General features: G+C 39.9%; 1 long non-coding RNA gene across 1 annotated transcript; it reads left to right on the top strand.

Moving 5' to 3' along the window:
* Window positions 1-502: 502 nt before the first annotated feature.
* Window positions 503-1,635, top strand: LOC123515934. Its single transcript, XR_006678019.1, has 3 exons — window positions 503-691; window positions 1,175-1,231; window positions 1,519-1,635. It is a non-coding gene; the product is annotated as an uncharacterized LOC123515934 (long non-coding RNA).
* The last annotated feature ends 13,607 nt before the right edge of the window (window positions 1,636-15,242 follow it).

Here is a 15,242-nt window from a genome sequence, read left to right as displayed (position 1 = left end):
TATACGTATCATTAATATCTGATAAGGTAAAATGTGGCTAGAAATGCTCCATAAAGTAAAATGTAGACCCTGCAGAGGGCTATAATTATGTAAAGTGTGTTGGCTGAATCACCAATACAACACGTAAATTTCATGAAAATTTCCTAATATTTAAAGAGTTTCTTCCTTTTTTTATTCTAAGTTTTCATGTGAATATATTAACCTAACCAATGTTATACTAAAGATTTTTTTTATGTTTCATAATGTTTGAGCTATCATGTCACAAATCATTATCATACAATGAATCTTAACTTAACCTTATACATGACATAACCTAAATGTTTGCAGAAATTAAATTAATGCATCATACCAATTTCAAGTGCTGCATTGTAAGATTGAAATCTATATTAATTTCAGGGCCCACAAGAAAACCCGCAGCGTTGTTGAGAGGCATTGGGCAGCTGAAGCGACATTTTCACATGCTACACAGTGAAACCCAAGTTGGTCCTCCATCCAAGGTCTGCCAAATTGTAGAGATATGTGCACTGCTGCACAACATCTGCAAAGCAAGAAACATCATTCTTCCTGAGGAAGAAGAACATCTTGCTGCAGCCGAGGATGGAGGCAACGAGGAGCGACTCCTAGTACAGAAAGTTCAAAGTCGCCATGAAGGAATCCTTTACAGGGATGAATTTGTTGTGCTTCACTTCAAGTAAGTAACACAACCCATAATGCTGATTATAGTACCATTCTTATTTTTTTTTCCCCCTCTGTCACTTTGTTATTTATATTTATATGTCTTGTTTTGTTGTGTGTGCACTGTTATGTTGGTGATTTCATCTTCCTTGTCTCACTCTCTGCCAGTCACCAACTATTGAAAAGATAGAGTTCTTCACAGATACCACAGTATCACTGTTCAGCCTTACAATATTTAAATGGGTTATGATGAATGTGTACGAGTATCTCAGCAACATCTTAAAAAATAATTAACACACTTTCACAACTAACTTAAATGATTCTTTCTTAATTATTTTTTCACTGATTTTTATGAGTGTGGCATTGACTACATTATCAATTGTTCTGTAGTATATATATATATATATATATATATATATATATATATATATATATATATATATATATATATATATATATATACAACATCAAGCAGTAAATCAATGTCTTTCTTTTACAGCATTGATGAGTGATGAGACACCAGTGTCATGACTGCTGAGATTGGTGTTATTCTCATGTAAGTAGTTTTTTTTTTTTTCTCTCCCATACCTGAAGTAAGTAGATTATAGCATATATAAACTGCATTTAATCTTGTGTAAACACTAATATTTGGTTGGTTAATTACAAACAAAAACATATAGTACATTATTTATATCTTTATTACTATTTTTTATTTGTTTGTTTCTGGTACTCTAGTTTTTGTGTGTAGTACATGTACTTAGCCTGTTCTGCTTCTTGCTTCCTTTCCTGAGCCATTATAGATTCTTCAAAGAGTGCAAGCTCAAGCTTCCTTTTCTTCTGCAGGTGGATGATCTCCTCCTCATCCACAAACACCAGTGATGTACCAGGCAAGTCTGGCCCCTGTTGGTGCTGCAAGTGGTGTGGCAGGTGCCTCCTCCTCAACACCCACTGCCTCGTTCACCACTTCTCTCTATTGGGCTGCCTCTGCCACTTCCCCAGCATCATCTGCTGCCTGCACACTGCTGGCATCATCAGTTCTAACTTCAGAAACGAAGCTGATAATGTTTTTTGTTTTCTGTTTGAAGGAAGCCCATGTATAAGAAACTGTAAATCCCTAAGACTTGTTATCATTAACACATTCACCCACTACAACACCATATTTATGAGGGGGGAGAAGGGATAGGAATTAAGTTAATTTTATTCGTTTTTTTTTCTTTTCTTACTACTGTTTTAGCTGTTTGGTTAAAGAAAAAAAAAAAAAATTATCTCAACACTAGATAACAAATTTACCATTGTGTTTAACTCTTAAGTTGTAAACTAAATCAGAACGAGTATTTTGGATTGCAGACATCTGAGACATTATGGCCTAATATTGCTATATCTACAAGTGGCTTATCCTTTGTTAAGGAAGGTGCATTCAATGATGCTTGCCTTATTGGTACACCCATGAATAGAGATATTCTTAGGGTTCAAAATCTCAAAGATTAACTCATTGTGCTGGGAGAGAGGAGGGTTGGCAGGAGGTCCACCATCTGGAAAGAATAATATAATCTTATTGCTAATGAATTGCAAATACAAATAAATAATTTATAAAGAACGTGTTTTCACATAACATACGTAACTCAGATGTGTGGTTGGAGTAATATTATTTGTCAGAGGTAGACACTGCATCATAATTAGTGTGTGCAATAAATGCATCCACTTCACAAAAAAAAAAAAAAAAAAAAAAAAAAAAAAAGCAGGAAATGGCTGGCACTTTAATATATTAATCACTAGTACAAAACTTTCAATGTTGTAGCTTCCAAACTTAAAACAGGAACAGTTTACTGAAATTTATTCCTTAAAGTGGTTAGGTTCCATGATCTAAATCTCAAGTAACCTTAACAGTAGACCTGCTGAAACTTAGTATTTACTCAAATTACTAGTAAGCTTCCTTGCAAAAAATAAATAACCATAAATAAATACTTTTCTTTAAGTGAAATTGCATTACCTATTCAATGCTTAAAAGGAATAATAAGATAAATCATATCTTTTAGGGTAAAACTGAAATTTCTATCAAGCTCAAAAATATTAAAATCTTGCTGCAACTCACACACAAATATAACAGAAAATAGCTCCCAAATTAATAACTCTTACCTGTGGTAGTCATGGCTTCTCTCTGCTTTGCGGGTGTTCCGTCTTGCCTCAGATTTTATAATATGCCAATGTTTCTGGCATTCCTCAGTGCGGAGAATGTCTGACACGGCAGACACCTCCACACTATTACTACTCCAAGCATCATTTCTGGCTTCCTTAGAGCAGCCAGCTGTGGAGAAGTCGCTCCGGAGTATTTTTGCGAGAATTTTGTATAGGTGGGCCAGATGAAGGCGTCCAGTTCGTCTTCTTCTTGTCTTGAATCTCTTGAGTAGCCATGGTGTGCAGTCGAAGTTGGCGCCAAATGATTGCTGTTTTGACAAGATGACAACAGTGGTGGTAAATTTATATCTTCAATTATCAAGGTTAAAATGAAGAGGTGATTGTTGAAAACTAACTAGATAAATATGTTTTTTTATTTAGAATATAATTTTTACGTATTTTCACCCGTTTATTGCGAAATTCTTCAAAAAAACATTACATAACGGTTGTTCATGTTAGCGGTTAGCGATGTAAGCGCCTAAAGACGGTTATTTAACAAAGCATCCTGCTAGGAAAGATTCTTAGCACTTAAGTTTCGTAGGTTAAGTACTTTTCCTAACTAAGACGGCATCTTTGTGGAGTTTTATAAGTATGGCCTCTGGCTACCACGGTGATATGTAGGTAACCCAATCAACACTACAAAAAAGATTGGAGCTAATCAGGACTACTATGGACACTAGTAAGTACGATACTACTTCAGTGTAATATGATTGTCTCCAAACGTCAAGTTTACGAAGACTTTGCCGCAGCGGGGTGTACCTCGGGGGATTGTTCATTACAACTGAGGGCCAAAAAGTCCGTTTCACCTGCAACAATTGCCCCAGAGGTAAGGAAGAGGAAGCTGAAGACGAAAAAATTACTTTTGGACCCAATGAAATGGTAATTTTTCTCTGTTTGGAGGCTACACTCATTATTGTGGTCTGATGACTTACCTACTGTTGAAGTCAGTTAGCATTAGAACTTTTTACAAATTGAGAAAGAAAATTTGAAATTTGATACTAAACAAGAGTGCTGAAAAGTTGCAAATTATCAAGAAATGTGTAACTGAGAAATACGAAAAGCTTGGTTATGCAGGTCCATAAAAGTCCTATTGGAGTTGTTGCTGCCATTGAATGTGAGACTGGCTTCATACTAGACTTTGAGGTCCTCTCTAACTTTTGTTTGGCATGCACTCAGCCTGATAACAAACTGAGGCAGGGGAAGTTGTGTCAGCAACAGTATCAAGAAAAGAAAGATAGGCAATAGGCATGCAGACAGCTGCTCACATAATTATGAAGGCAGAAGTGGTGGAATGGAAGCAACAGGGGCAGTGAAATTATGGCAACGATCGATTGAGAAACTAAATTATGAGGTATGTAGTCTTTGTTGGTGATGGGGACTCCACTGCTTTTTCTGCTGTTTGTGCTCTCAATAACGGTGAGGGACCTTATGAGGGATTCCACGTAACAAAGGAGGAGTGCATCAATCATGTCTCAAAAAGACTTGGGACGAGACTGAGGATATTGAAAGGTGCAGAGGTAACTGAAAAAAAAAAAAAAAAAAAAACTAGAGGGGGAAAAACCTACAAAAGTAGCCTTTTGGGTGGAAAATCAAAATTAACAAGATCAAGTAATTAACAAACTAACATCTTATTATGGCCAAGCTGTGCGGCAAAATGTGGGAAAAACAGTACAAGACTTGAAGAAGGATATATCATCTACTTATTACCATGTAACAAGTACTGATGAGAACCCTCACCATGACCCATACAGACAAAGAGCCCAGGTGTTTTTACAATCAGGCTCTTGCAAAGAATGAAACTCCACCTTCACACAAACAGATGAAAGTAAAATTCTCCCTTCAGCCTCAAGAAAGGAAGAAAGTCCTGCAGATATATATATATATATAAGTCTGACAGATGATGATCTCCTACAAGGTTGTTTGAAGGGAAGGACACAAAATCCAAACGAGTCATTCCATTCAAAGGTGTGGTCTACTATCTCTAAGTCAAACTTTTAGTCATGAAACAGTTAAGTTTTCAGTGACCCTAACTGCCCTCTATCATAATTTTGAACACAAGGGAGCTGAAATCTTTCTACAAAATGGCTGTATCAACTCAGATATTCTTCGTCGGCTCCGGCGGAAGGACGAAGGAAGACTCAGAGCTATGAAGCCGTCTTTACCGAAGAAGCGGAAGCGGGAAATTCATGAAAGCTATGCACCAGGGCAATATTAGGCCATAATTGGGTTGGAATAGCAGTTGAATGAAGGGAAGGAGCCCACCACTGGCAAGAAAAACAACCCTTCATGATGAAACTCCCTTTAAACCTCTCGACAAATGACAAAATTTTAAGGCGTACGTAGTGGGATTTGAACCTACGCGTGGACGTCTGCCCGATCCCACGTTCATCACTTTATCCACTATGCCACCGCTTTCCGTAAATGCCAGTTCCTATACAGTTCTGAGCAAATGACATCAAGTCATGGAAAGATGGAAATACTGAATCAGGTAAGGAGTTCCAGAGTTTACCAGAGAATGATATAAAATATAAGAGTATTGATTAACTCTTGCATTAGAGAGTTAGACATAATATCGGTGAAAAGAAGAAATAAACGTGAGGCCGCTGGAGGGGGATAAGCATACAGTTAAAATATCAGAAGAGCGGTTAGCATGAAAATTGCGGTGGAAAATACCAAAAGATGCAACATTCCAGCGGTGAGAAAGAGGAAGGGAGATGATAAGACGAAAAGTTTTTGATTATACTCCATCTAATAAAAGTGTGTGAGTGGAACCCTTATACATGCAAAGAGTACTCCATACATGGACGGATAAGACCCTCGTATAGTAAGAGTTAGCTGTGTTTAATGTATAAGTTGGGGACAGTTGTCTGGAAGGTTGTGTTTAGTTGATAGATGAAGATAATGAGTTATGAAGGAATGAAAACTATGTTCTCTCTGCCCTAAATAAGAAATCTTAGAAAATTTTGAAGTCAGGTTTTCTGTGGCGTATTTGCGGGATCATGAAGTGTTCGTCGTCTCTTAAAAAAGACGTGATAAAGTGTTTCTTTTTTTTTCTTATTATGTTTGCGCCTACAACGCTCGTAGTAGTATACTTGTAGATGTAATTGAGTAAATTCATAATGAAAATTTCATCAGATAATTTTGTGTCAATGATACAGTTGAAACAATTATTGAAAGAAAAAAATATTAATGTATCATCGGTGGCACGTGGTGTTTTTTTTTTTTTTTGTTCCGTGTGTGTGTGTGTGTGTGTGTGTGTGTGTGTGTGTGTGTGTGTGTGTGTGTGTGTGTTTATGGGTGCAGCATGTTTTCATATATCTAATTTTTATTTTTTACTTATTATAATATATTTTTTTTTCATAAACAATATATCAGAAATATAGTAACGCACATCCTGAGCGTAAGCCAAAGCAAAGCAACTTTAGGCCAGCATGGTATGTATATGCATTGATGTATTACAAATATTAAAGTTGTATTGCAAGGTGGATTGATATGAAGAATAAAGTATTGAGGGCAAACTGTTTACAATATCAGAAATAAAATATTAATTGTTTATTTTTCGTGATAATAACGATAATACTAATAGTAGTAATAGTAATGCTAATAGAAATAACGATAATAAAAGTAATAGCAATTATAAGAAAAAATAATAGTAATGAGAATGAAAAAATAAATGAATAAATAAAAAATAATAATAATATAATAATAAAAATAATACTAACAATAATAATGAAAAAAAAAGATAATAAATGAGCATACAATTGATCCACTCACCTGCCGGAGTAGTCCCAGGCGTCGTGTTTAGCGTAGTCAGCCTGGTCCAATAAGGGGGCGGGATCAGTCAACAGGAAGATATAACCCCTGCATTGCTTTGCCCGCCACAATAGTTTACTTATTTTGCTACTTTCCACAATCTGAAACATATAATCGGAAGGATTTTGTCTTTCAAGGAACTTTTTTTATTTTTTCTTTTTTTTCTTTTTTTACGTTATGGCCTACAGCGCTTGTAGGTATAGCTGAAGAATATCGCTGTTCAGCTTCCACCCATTATTGGCGGAGGCAATTTTATTTATAGTGCTACTCATATTAGATGGCCCATATCAATACTCAAGCGCATCAAGGGAATCATGCTGACATATTGCTAATTTTAAATCACTCGACAAATGGCATAGTTTCAAGTTGGTACGTGGTGGGATTCCAACTACGCTAGGACGTCTATTCGATCCCATGCTCACCACCTTATCCACTAAGCCACCAAGGTTACCCGATCGTTTAACCTTTAGTATAGAATTATATTAAATTTTGTTTAATTTGTTTCTTATTCATAATTCGAGATTCTCGAATCTGCTAACAATATATTTATGTATAACAAAATTAATACATCGTAGAAAGTGAAGGTAAATATGTTTCAAAACCACCTATAGGTATATTATAGGTATACTATGGGTACTTATGGATACGTCAGGGGCCTGGTTTCACAATAGGCTGTAACATACGTACGTGGTTTAACTTTCTACCTTGTATACTCCTTCATATTTGGTCTCATATCACCTAATAGTTTACTTAGTACATTTGATTTCATATCGTTACACTCATGAATGACTGCTGAATCTAAGCATCATATTGAAACCTTTGTAAATAGATTATGAACAAAAATATGACGAGTTGAAGTGAAAAATACCGTGTGCATTGTTTATAAACCATTTCAGTTCAGTGCAGTAATTCGCAGTAAACTAGCAATAATTACTAGAATAAACTATCCTATATTGTAGAACAAAGTGTTCTGAATGCGAGGATATCTTTAATCGTAAAAGATCAAAATTCAACAAATTTAACAAATTTAATACCACCCACCAGTCAGTGTCACAAGTGTAGAGTAGACAAAGGGAAGGAAATTATTCTTTGACCTTTGATATGTGGTTTAAAAATTATTCGCAGCCTAACCTTCATCTTGTATAATATTTGTTAAGTCTCCTCTGCCACTGTTAACAAATAGCGTATTAGAATCTTTATTACTATATTTATCTTGAGTAGCGTTCTTCCTTACTACCAAGCGTATTATCACTATTATTATCACCATCATCCATCACCTATCATTACTAAACTATATTCCTTTTAATTATTTATTTATTTTATTATTATTATTATTATTATTATTATTATATTATCATTACCATTATTTAGTTTTCGCCAAAGCTTATCATGCTGTCCCATATAATCATTCATGGCGAGTGCTGCAGGGTTTTTCAGTCAGACTGTTGTAATGGATAAACACAACATGATAGGAATGTATGTGCGATTTTTACGTATATAGTAAATACTATGAATAGGAAAATGATAATATTTATATTTTTTTCGGTATATATTTCTCCAGAAGCACTGCTAACTTCTACTTCCGTCACTCGCTTGCTAGAGCTCATCGTGCTGTCTTTTTTAAAGTTTACATGTTAGTCGAAAATTAATGATAACATTGTCAACGTTTGTCAAAATTCAATTCGCTTCCTTTAGACCGTTTCATATTTATCGGTTTACTTAGATTAGTTTTATGAAGTTTGGCATATAACATCATCGTGATTAATGGCATTCAATGATGGTAAATTTATTATCTTGTAATTAAATTATTCCACACAAAAATCACTCTTTGAATAAGCATAGGCTGCTGCAAATATTAAAAAAAAGCCTATTCCACCTCCCACTAGTCCACAGTAGGCTGTGGCAAGCTACATGAGGCTAAGCAAACGTGTGTGAGGTAAGTTGTAAGAATAAATCCTCAATTGGAACAGTAACATTATTAAAAAAAAAAAATGAAAATGTGTCACTCTAAATAGGGTAAGACAAACACGAAAAATAAAGCATTGACATATTTCCTAAAAAAAATTCTACTAGCTCCATTTCATTCGTACTCCTCTACCATTCCTCTCGAAACAAAAAAAAAAAAAAAAAAAAAAAAAAAAAAAAAAATATATATATATATATATATATATATATATATATATATATATATATATATATATATATATATATAATTTAATAAAGGAAAAGGTAAGTTCATCATACAATCGCGCACAAAAAAAAAAAAAAAAAAAAAAACACGAAGGAAAAAAAAAAGGCTTTCTCGCCTCACTTTTCCCTCTCAATCATATTTGTCTGGCTTTCAAAACGTTACTCAGCTTAAAACACAACCATGGTTCACGCACGCCCGCGGGGCACCTCATTATTCAGGTGAAGGAAACTCTTAGAAAAAAAAAAAAAAAAAAAAAAAAAATCCCAGCAGCACGACGAGCAAAATGACGGTTATTACATTATTGGTTCGATAAGGGCACGAGTTATAATAAAACTAAGGTTCACATCCTAGACTCTGTAACTCCATGGGTCTATACGCATTACACGTGGGGGGGGGGGTTAAAATTAGGCGCCGCAACGCCTAATTTTTCCTAATGGAAAACAAAAAGGTTTAAAAGAAAAATGATAAAGTGACTAAAAACAGGTAAAAACAATAAAATGTAAAGTAACTAAAAAAAAAAAAAAAAAAAAACTACAATCAAATTAAATAAAACATTAAAATACATTTAATAAAATAATACTCACAGGTTTGGGAGAAGGCCAGCTTCTCCCAAAAACTTAAAAACGTTGTGGCCCTGGGCCATACACTCTGGTCTAAGGACCTTTGAGATATAATAGACACCGCTATCTCTACCGCGACAGCGGTAGAGGTAGCGGTGTCTTATGTCAGTCAAACTGGGGCACTCCACTAGTAGGTGCCGCACCGTAAACGGCACCAAGCATTCATCACAGTAAGATTGAGGGTCCCTGGTCAGGAGGTACCTTTGTGTAAGGTACGTGTGACCTATACGAAGTCGCGCCAATAAAGTCTGTGCACGGCGATCCCGGATATGGGTGTAAGTCCACTGGAGGAGTGTGGAAGTAGTAATCTCTCCCATTTTCAAGGCTGCGACCCCCGTTAACTATCTCCTCTGCCAAAGTGCTGCAATCGCCACACGAATTGCATGAAATATATCTCGAAACGGAACAGGGGAAGGAGACGGAGCGCGACTTGCTGCCTCTTTAGCGAGGCGGTCTGCGTGTTCATTCCCTGGAACACCAACATGACCAGGGACCCAACAGAACCCAACACGATATCCTCGTTGGGTAAGAAGATATAGCCACTCCAGGGCTGATAAAATCAAAGGGTTAAGGGAGACAGTGCAAGAGAGAGAGCAGCAAGAGCACTGCGACAGTCACTAGAAATTGTAAAAGACGACACCGGGAGAGTAAAAATTATCCGTAAAGCTAAAACTATGGCAGACAGCTCCGCAGTAAAGACGGAGGCTACCGAAAAAAGGCTGCCACACCGATAAAAGAGGGGAAAACCACTCTAAATCCAACGCCTGCGTCGGATTTGGAACCATCAGTAAAAACGGGGATACCATCAGAATGGATACAAAAGTGTTCTAAAAACCGTGTGTGGGACATATGGATGGATGGATTTTAATGTAGGCGCCGCAACAAACACGGTCATTTGGGGCCGCTACCAAAATTTTAAAATATACGAAAAATGTTTAAAAATAAAATAGAAAAAAAAACTAATAAAACCAATACAATTAAAAGTTGCTAAACACTAAACGTACAATAAAATCGAATAGAATATCAAAATACATAAATAAAATACTAAAATTCACAAATAAGGGAGAAGGCCAACCTCTCCAACCCCCAAAAAAAACCAATAAATCATGGCCAAGGGCCAGACACGCTGGTCCAAGAACCTGAGAGAGGTGATAGACACCGCTATCTCTACTGCAACAGCGGTAGAGGTAACGGTGTCGCAGGTCTAGTAAACTAGGGCACTCCACAAGTAGGTGCCGTACTGTGAGTGGCACCAGGCAGTCTTCACAGTAAGGTTGAGGGTCCCTGGTCAGCAGGTACCTATTTGTAATGTACGTGTGACCTATACGTAATCGCGCCAATAAAGTCTGTGCACAGCGATCCCGGACATGGGAGTATGTCCACTGAGGGAGAGTGGAAGTAGTGATCTCTCCCATTTTCGAGGTTGCGAACCCCGTTAGCCATCTCCTCTGTCATATTGCTGCGACCGTCTTACGAATAAGATCAAATACATCTCGAAACGGAACAGAGGCAGGAGATGGAGCGCAACTTGCTGCCTCTTTGCGAGCCGACCTGCGTGTTCATTCCCTGGAACACCTACATGACCAGGGACCCAACAGAACCGAACATGATATCCTGTTTTGGTAAGTAGATAAAGCCACTCCATGGCTGATAAAACCAAAGGGTGAAGGGAAATAAAAGAGGAGAGAGCAGTAAGAGCACTGCGAGTCACTAAAATTGTAAAAGACGAAACCGGGAGAGTAAAAATAATCTGTAAAGCTAGGACTATGGCAGAGGGCTCCGCAGTAAAGACGGAGGCTACCGAAGGAAGGCTGCCAGGCCGACAAAATGAGGGAAAAACCACAGAAAACCCAACTCCTGCGTCGGATTTGGAACCATCAGTAAAAACAGGGATGTCATTAGAATGGATAAAAAAGTGTTCTAAAAACCGTGTGTGGGACAGAGCTGGCAGGAAATCCTTCTTGCCATCCATGGCAGGATGGCATATTGAGGTAACAGGAAGCTGCCAATAACCAACTCGTGGGAGACGGAAAGAGTACACAGGAGTGGGGTCGACAGATAACTCTGCCATGAGATTTGCAATACGTAGGCCAAAAGGATTAGGGAGACTCGGTCGACTGACATACGCCTGCGAGCGCGAGTCCCGCAACATTGACACACAGGGGACAAAATCAGGCAGACGGTGGGTGCGAAACCAACACCGGAGCATCGAAGATTGGCGCCGGAGGTCGAGCGGCCAGAAACCAGCATCCACTAGAAGGCTAGGTATTGGAGATGTCCGAAATGCACCCGTAGCCAAGCGGACCCCAGCATGATGCACGGGGTCAAGCGAGCGCAGTCGTGCATCTGTTGCGGATGAGTAGATCTCACAGCCGTATTCCAGCTTCGGAAGTATGAGTGTACGGTGAAGCAACAGCAACGTGTCCCTGTCCGCACCCCAAGAGGTATGACTTAAAACCCGAAGAAGGGATAGTGCCTGCCGACAAGACGCCTTAAGAGAGCGAAAATGAGGAACCCAGGTGAGACGGTTGTCAAATAAAAGGCCAAGATATCGAGTCGCCTCCACGCATGAGAGGCGTCTATTGGCGAGTATAAATCCGGGTCTGGATGGACACCACGGTTGCGACAAAATGCATGGCTACGGTCTTCGAGGTGGAGGATCGAAAAGCGTTCATGTTGGCCCAACTGGACACCCTATTGATCGCCAGTTGGAGCTTGCGCTCAATCAGTGACATCCTAGAGGCAGCAAAAGAGATGCACAAGTCGTCCACATATAAAGAACTGTGAACGCCATCCGGTAGATTATGTATAACACCATTTATTGCAACTGCGAATAGCGTAACACTAAGAATACTTCCCTGTGGGACACCGTCATTTAAAGCTTTAGCATCGGAGAGAACACTCCCAACTCGAACCCGTAAAAAACGTCTGGATAAAAACTGCTGGATAAAAATAGGAAGGTGGAAGGCCAAAATTAAACAAAGACTGTAAAATGCCATGACACCAAGCCGTGTCATAGGCCTTCTCCAGGTCAAAAAAAGACTGTTACTTGATGGTGGTGATTAGCGAAGGCCTCACAAATGGAAGACTCTAAGGTTAAAAGAGCATCAGTAGTAGACCTCATCTTCCGGAAGCCGTACTGTACCGGTGACAAGTACTTCCCCCTCTCCAAATACCACATGAGTCTTATATTTACCATCTTTTCTAACACTTTGCAAATACAGGATGTTAAAGATATAGGACGGTAGTTCGTAGCCTGGAGATTATCTTTCCCAGGCTTCGGAAATGGGAGAACCACTGCCACAGCCCAAGAAGATGGAAAGTCACCGGTATGCCAAATCATATTATAAAGATTAAAAAGAAAGTTAAAAGCAGTGTCAGACATGTAGCACAAGAAGGCATAAGGTATATCATCTGGCCCAGTAAAAGAGTCGTGACACTGGGACAAAGCAGTCCGCAACTCGGAAGCAGAGAAAGGGACATTATAAGACTACCCTCCAGCCGAAGAAAAGTTTATGCCGAGAGATTCCATTCTCTGGCGGTGACGACACCCGGAGCTGCAGGATGCCTCTGGGAAACACTGGCAAAGTGCTCAGCGAAGAGTTCGGCGACATTCCTAGGGTCTGCCACCGTTCGCCCAGCAGACAACAAAATTGGTGGGGAAGGAGCAGAATACTTCCCAGCAATTCGGCGGACTTTGTTGAAGACATCCGTAAGAGGGGTGCGGACGTTTATGGAAGAGATATAGGCTTTCCACGAGGTTTTTTTGTGCCTCTTTCAAAACGCGGCGGGCCCGAGCTCGGCAGCGCCGAAAAGCTTCCAGGCACTGCAGGTCCCCACGATGTCGCCGGAGACGAGAGAAAGCTGCCGTTTCTCTTTTACAGCTGTAGTGCATGCTGCGTTCCACCAAGGAACGGGACGCTTAGTAAAGCGACCTGACGTCCTAGGGATTGTCTGAAGCGCTAAAGAAATAAAAAAAAATCGGTAAAATAATCAACAGCCTCAGCACAAGTAGAAAAGTCAGCCAGCGGACGGATAAAAGAGCTAAGGTCTGTGAATCGACGCCAATCTGCCTTGTCTAAAACCCAGCGTGGGGGCCGGGACTGTGGTTCAGATTTCACAGATTCCAATAAAATCGGAAAGTGGTCACTACCGTGTAAATCCGGTAGGACTCGCCAATTAAAATCAAGGAAAGAATTAGATGTACAAAGAGAAAGATCGATAGCTGTAAAAGTTCCAGTAGGACTGTGGAAATGTATAACATCCCCAGAATTTAAAATCTCCAATCCCTCATCCTCAATAAAAGAACCGATTAAAACCCCACGAGGATTACTAGCACCTTCATCCCACAATGGGTGACGGCCGTTAAAATCTCCCAACAAAAGAAAAGGCGGAGTCAGCTGATGCACCAGGCCGTCAAGCTCATCCCTGGAGACAGGAAGCTGAGGAGGGAGATATAAACTGCAGATGGTGTACAGTCGTCCCATAAAGACAGCAACCACCTGAAGGGGAGAGTTAAGTTGTACCGGGATAACAGGTATATCCTGACGGACTAGAATAGCTGTGCCACCATGGTGGCGCTGGTTAGGGAAAGGAGTGTTATAAAAGGCACGATAGCCAGGAAGACTAGAATAAGTGCTATCACCTATCATAGTCTCTTGTAGATCTACACAGACTGGAGAGAACTCCGACAGCAAAGCTCGGAGTTCCCCCCACGAGGCGCGAAGGCCTCTACAGTTCCATTGTAGAAGCTTGAAGACGACTATTTGGGTGCAATGGACGAGCGAGCCTTTTGAGGCTGCCCGTGACTGACCTGACTAGAAATAATCAAACGACGAGAAGACACCGGGAGTTGAAATGTCCCGGGTCGTTGAACCTCAGCCTTTCGGCTTATCGGTGGGTGATGCAAACTATCATCACTTTTAAAGGTCCTCGGAGGACGAGGATCAGGCAGGACTACACTTTCCGATACAGTTAGTCCACGAGTGACGGCTGTGACAATATCATCGGACGTCTCCATGCTCAGACTGTCCTCATCATAAGAAGCTCGATCTGAGACGGAGGGCGTCACAGAAGGCTGGACAGAAACTACTGAAATTACCCTAGCAGATCGGTCCCTGGAGGACTCACGATTATGAGCACCCGGACAAAACTTAGACTGCTTATGCTGTGCTAAATCTAACGACTCCGCAGAGCCGCGGTGCCGCTTAGTTAGATCCTTGAAAGGCTTAGGAGATACAGGTGGCAAATGGACATCTACTACATGGGTGACTTTGGTCAAGTACTTATTTTTCTCGTCACTTCTAAGAGATGATCAGCCAAAATGGCAAACCTGTTAGCCAGATAAACAGGACCACCCGCCCCAACAGAGCGAGAGGTAGCAGGCTTCTATCCTTCGGACCGGCAGACTCAGCCGAAGAGCGAGCGGCCAATGAAGCATAGGATGTCGCACCAGTACCGTCCTTCTGGCGGTACAAGAGTTTACGGCGGGCGCTACCGAGGCTGATAAACTGACTATTGGCAAGCTGTAGAATGTCCTGCTCCAGGCGATACCTGGGGCATTGCCTGGAACGTACCTGGTGAGCATCACGACAATGAAAACAATAAGCTGCACCATTGCAATGCTCCTCTGAATGCAAGTCGAGTGCAGAGCAATTACCACATCGGGAAGCTTCCTTACACGAGCTTTTTCCGTGACCGTACCCATAGCATGAGAAGCACTGAAGAGGGCGAGAAAGCGCCTCACCCTAAGGTTGATAGGACCGATA

The sequence above is a fragment of the Portunus trituberculatus genome, chromosome 5 (assembly GCF_017591435.1).
Source record: "Portunus trituberculatus isolate SZX2019 chromosome 5, ASM1759143v1, whole genome shotgun sequence".
NCBI lineage: Eukaryota > Metazoa > Arthropoda > Malacostraca > Decapoda > Portunidae > Portunus > Portunus trituberculatus.
The sequence above is the reverse complement of the archived record's forward strand: the minus strand, read 5'-3'. Positions and strand labels throughout refer to the sequence as shown.